This window comes from Syngnathus typhle, linkage group LG3, assembly GCF_033458585.1.
Source record: "Syngnathus typhle isolate RoL2023-S1 ecotype Sweden linkage group LG3, RoL_Styp_1.0, whole genome shotgun sequence".
NCBI classification, from domain to species: domain Eukaryota; kingdom Metazoa; phylum Chordata; class Actinopteri; order Syngnathiformes; family Syngnathidae; genus Syngnathus; species Syngnathus typhle.
The window spans coordinates 19,405,066-19,409,911 of NC_083740.1; the positions used below are offsets into that span (position 1 = coordinate 19,405,066).

Below are 4,846 nucleotides of genomic sequence, written 5' to 3' on the forward strand. Positions count from 1 at the left end.
CAGATTGATACCCCTGCAGTACTGACGGATGTAGAGTGATCCCTCGCCACGTCGCGGTTCAACTTTCACAAATGTGTTTCTTTGCGGGTTTGTAAGTGACGGGAGAACGGTGTTTAAATACACGCTGATAGCGCGGGACGTGCCTCTGAGCGGTAGCCAGCCTGTCACGAAGAAGGCAGGACAACCATGTGCAACAGAGCAGGTACACAAGGCGAGTGATGAGCCGGTCAGCGAGCTAGCGTTGTCTGTTGTGGTGGCATCTCATTACATAGAGGATCAGGCAAACGGGAATCAAATGGAAGGCGTGTGTGTGTCAATGCAGCCAGCCAGGAGACGTGACACAGCGCACAATGGAAAAATGCATCGCCGTGGAACACATCTCCTGCGAAAAATTAGGGATCACTGTATTATGCATAGTATAATACAAAAGTGATAAGACCTAAAATCACCATGATCTCATTGTTTAGTGTTTGGGTCCTTTCTATGGAGCAGGAGAAACAAAATAAAAATTACCAGTAGCCTCTTTGGCTCAAATTCCCAAGGCAAAATTTGGGCCTCGTACGTCCCTACTTTAAGGCATGTAATCACCCTCCAAAGAAGTACTACATGGGCTCCGTAGCTCAGGGGTTAGAGCATTGGTCTGGTCAACCAGCGGTCGTCAGTTCAAATCTCACTGGGGCCTTCAAGAAACTTTTGTAACCAGCCAGGGGACGTGACACAGCCGCGCACAAAGGAAAAATGCGCCGCCGTGGAACGCATCTCCTGTGAAAAATGAAAAATGAGGGACCACTGTATTATGCGAAGTATAATACAAAAGTCATAAGACCTAAAATTCCCATGACCAAATTGTTTGGGTCCTTGCTATGCAGGAGGAGAAACAAAATAAAAATTACCTGGAGCCTCTTCAGCTCAAACTCCCAAGCCAAAAGTTGGGGCTCGTACGTCCCTACTTTAAGCCATGTAATCAGTCTATTAGTAACCAAATCATGGGCTCCATAGCTCAGAGGTTAGAGCACTGGTCTTGTAAACCAGGGGTTCTGAGTTCAAATCTCGCTGGGGCCTTCAAGAAGCTTTTGTAACCAGCCAGGCGACGTGACACAGACATGCACAAAGGAAAAATGCACCGTGGCAGCAGGAGAAACAAAATAAAAATTACCTGGAGCCTCTTCAGCACAAACTCCCAAGGCACAATTTGGGCCTCGTACGTCCCTGCTTTAAGGCATGTACCGTTTTTTTCCATGTATAGTGCGCCCCCATGTATAGTACGCACCCCTAAAAATGGCATGCTGATGCTGGAAAAAAGCTTGTACCCATGTATAATACGCACCCAATTTTTATGAATTTTTTAAAAAAAATGTTTTATTTTTTTTTTTTTTTAAGTCCCAATGATTGTCACACACGCAGGGAGGCAATGGGTCCCATTTTTATAGTCTTTGGTATGGTCTTAACTAGGCTGGATGTAATTTTTTTTGTTGGTGTTGATTTCTCCGACTGCCCGTAAACGCACCACCGCGCTCGTGCGCGCACGGGACAGCAAACGAGCAGGTGATCGAGCAAGCCTTGTCTGATACGAGAGCATTGCGGTCGCATGGAGCGTGTTTGAAGTGAACAGCAGAGACGAAAGGAACAAGGCAAAGTGTTGTGAAATAAAATATTACCTGTAATACGGATTTAGGTAGAGAACTGAACTCTCACTCTTTATATAGCTGACGTGTCTTGCGCATCCGTTCTGCGCATCTGTAATGGCGGCCTCCGTATGATATCCGGTTTGCGTGTGTGCGCGTGTGTGCGAGAGAGAGCGCGAGAGAGAACGCTCAACCGTAGCACGCCGCCGACCGCCCAACTGCACCGCGCTGGTAGCATTATTGTGACAGAGCCGTCGCTGAAATTTAGAAGATATTTTTAAAGTCCTGATGTACTTTCTAAAATTTAAGTGGACCTCAGTGCGCACTGCGCAGGGAGCTTAATTTGGTGCGGTCGCGCAACCGCAGCGCGCCGGGCGCTCACTGTCGCATTGCTTAAAGAGCGCCTTTGTGTTTTAGGATGAACAGCAGAGACCAAAGGAACAAGGCAAAGTGTTGTGAAATAAAATTTTACCTGTAATACGCATTTTGTTATTTGCTGATTGAAACTGCTAATTAAACTGTGAATTGAAACTAATAGGAAGAAAACAACTCTCGCTCTTTATATAGCTGACGTGTCTTGCGCAGAACGGATGCGCATACTGTCATGGCGGCCTCCGTATGACGTCCGGTCCGCGATGGAGATTAAAAACAAACAATATTTGACAATAACACCCCCTCAAGGATTGCACCATCGCATCAAACGATGTGTCGTCAATTATGTATTTTACTGACTAAGTGTGTTGGCCAGGATGGCTGAATGCGATGCACGATTGACAACAAACAAGAAGAAAGGTGAGTTTTATTTCGGGGGAGATTTGTCATGTCTCGTCCCCAGTTTTGCTATGTGTCTAGGTTGCCATAGTTTCTGTTCGCGTCGCCCCTCTCTTCCTGTGTCACCTCAATCGATGTAACGTGTTTTGTATTTAAGTCCTGTCTGCCCCTCGCTCACCGTTGGATCATTGCATGTGTTACTGTCATTCTGTTCCTGTCTTTGGTAATGTCACCCTGTCTTTTTGTTCCACGACTTTGTCGGTCAGTCCTGTTGTTGGTTTTGTTGTACCATGACTTTCTTTAAAAAAAAAAAAAAAAAAAAATTAAACATTTTTTTCTTTGTACCCATGTATAATACGCACCCCAGATTTTAGGACAATAAATTAGGTAAATTTTGCGCACTATACACGGAAAAAAACGGTAATCAGTCTGCAAATCGTGGGCTCCATAACTCAGGGGTTAGAGCACTGGTCTTGTAAACCAGAAGTCGTGAGTTCAAACATCGCTGGGGCCTTCAAGACGCTTTTGTAACCAGCCAGGCGACGTGACACAGACACGCACAAAGGAAAAATGCACCGTGGCAGCTGGAGAAACAAAATAAAAATTACCTGGAGCCTCTTCAGCACAAACTCCCAAGGCAAAATTTGGGCCTCGTACGTCCCTCCTTCAGGCATGTAATCAGTCTGTAAATCGTGGGCTCCATAGCTCAGGGGTTAGAGCACTGGTCTTGTAAACCAGGGGTCGTGAGTTCAAATCTCGCTGGGGCCTTTAAGAAACTTTTGTAACCGGCCAGGAGGTGTGACACAGCCATACACTAAGGAAAAATGCACTGACGTGCAGCACATCTCCTGCGAATAATGAAGGATCACTGTATTATGCATAGTATCATACACAAGTGATGAGACCTAAAATCACTGTGACCTCATTGTTTAGTCTTTGGGTACTTGCTATACAGCAGGAGAAACAAAATAAAAATTACCTGGAGCCTCTTCAGCTCAAACTACAAAGGCAAAATTTCGGCCTTGTACATCCCTGCTTTAAGGCATATAATCAGTCTGTTAATCAGTAATGATTTATTTGCTAGTATTCATGAAATTCTTTCATCCATCTTGTTGGTGCCAGAACGTCGACCGCAGATTTCAATTTTCTTTTTAAAAGCCTTCGGTATACACCATTTGGCCATGGTTTATTTTTATGCTTATTGCTGCTTTAAGACATGTAATCAGTGTGTAGATCAGTAATTATTTATTTGCTAGTATTCAAGAGATTCTCTCACCCATCTTGTTGAGGCCGGAACGTCAACCTCAGATTTGAATTTTCTTTTCAAAAGCCTTAATTAAGCGTTGGGTATACACCATTTGGCCATGCTTTATTTTCATGCTTATTACTTATTCCTATCTTTTACAGTTGAATGTTCTTCCCTAACGGTTACATTTTCTTGTAGCTCTTGGCTTTTTATTAAAATGTCAGCTTTCTCAAACCAGACAAAACACTGAAAATCAAATCAAAGTCCCATTAGACAGTCTGTATGGGTTCTATATGGACATAGAGCAAGTGAGTGGGCGCAGAAAGGCTTAACTTTGGAGTGGAGTCAGCCAAGATCAAATGGGAGCGATAAGAGAGGATCTTGCAAAAAGTACAGAACATTTAGCGTGAAGACCCTTGATTTTGATCCAGCCTCTAAGTGGGTCACACAGTTTGCCTTTGGTAACAAAAGCTCTTTTCCTGGGTTAATTCACCCCCCCCCCCCCCCCCCCCCGGCAATATAAACACTGAGATTCTTGTTGTTTATTGATGTTTGTTGAATTATTACTAGATGCTTGATATTTTTGGTGAAAAAAAGTAAACCTAGACCAAGCTATTAAAGCAAGTAACTAAAATAACTATTTTTTTAACCAACATGAAAAAAAAGGAAATGCTACTTTTAGACAGTGACATTACGGTTCACACATTTATGGGGAGACCAGATTATTCTTTAGGCAAAACTGTAACCGTCACATTGTTTTGCCTCCTGACTAAGCCCCTCAACCACCCCTCCACCCCACCCTTGCTATGTTTTACTGTCATGATTTATTTACTGCAATTCTTCTACCTTTGAAATAGCACCATGCTGCCACCAATGACAACCCATCCACTGCACTGGTAAGTCCCATGCTGTGCTCTGATTTCATGTGTCTAGTTGTATGGATAGTTTGCATGGAAACAAGCTTTTCTGGGCAACTGTGAGTTACCAACTCTGGAAGAACCAAAACCACTTACGGATTTTGTTATCTGCAGCATCTGACTCCCTCTTCACAGTATGGAAATGTACATCTGTTAGTATTATTCTTGCTATTGACTGCCGAATCGATTGATATTCACCTGAGCTGTGAGTATTTTTTATATGAGTAATTTTCAGTCAACAGTAAATGGCAAAATGCCTTTTTAGATTGACTGTACGTACATGAAAA

The 4,846-nt window shown here is 43.4% G+C and overlaps 3 non-coding genes across 3 annotated transcripts; all 3 read left to right on the top strand.

The window, feature by feature from the left end:
- Nucleotides 1-609: 609 nt before the first annotated feature.
- On the top strand, nucleotides 610-682 carry trnat-ggu (transfer RNA threonine (anticodon GGU)). The gene has a single exon. It is a non-coding gene; the product is annotated as a tRNA-Thr (tRNA).
- A 307-nt stretch (nucleotides 683-989) lies between these two features.
- trnat-ugu (transfer RNA threonine (anticodon UGU)) lies at nucleotides 990-1,062 on the top strand. Its single transcript has one exon. It is a non-coding gene; the product is annotated as a tRNA-Thr (tRNA).
- A 2,029-nt stretch (nucleotides 1,063-3,091) lies between these two features.
- trnat-ugu (transfer RNA threonine (anticodon UGU)) lies at nucleotides 3,092-3,164 on the top strand. The gene has a single exon. It is a non-coding gene; the product is annotated as a tRNA-Thr (tRNA).
- Nucleotides 3,165-4,846: the final 1,682 nt, after the last annotated feature.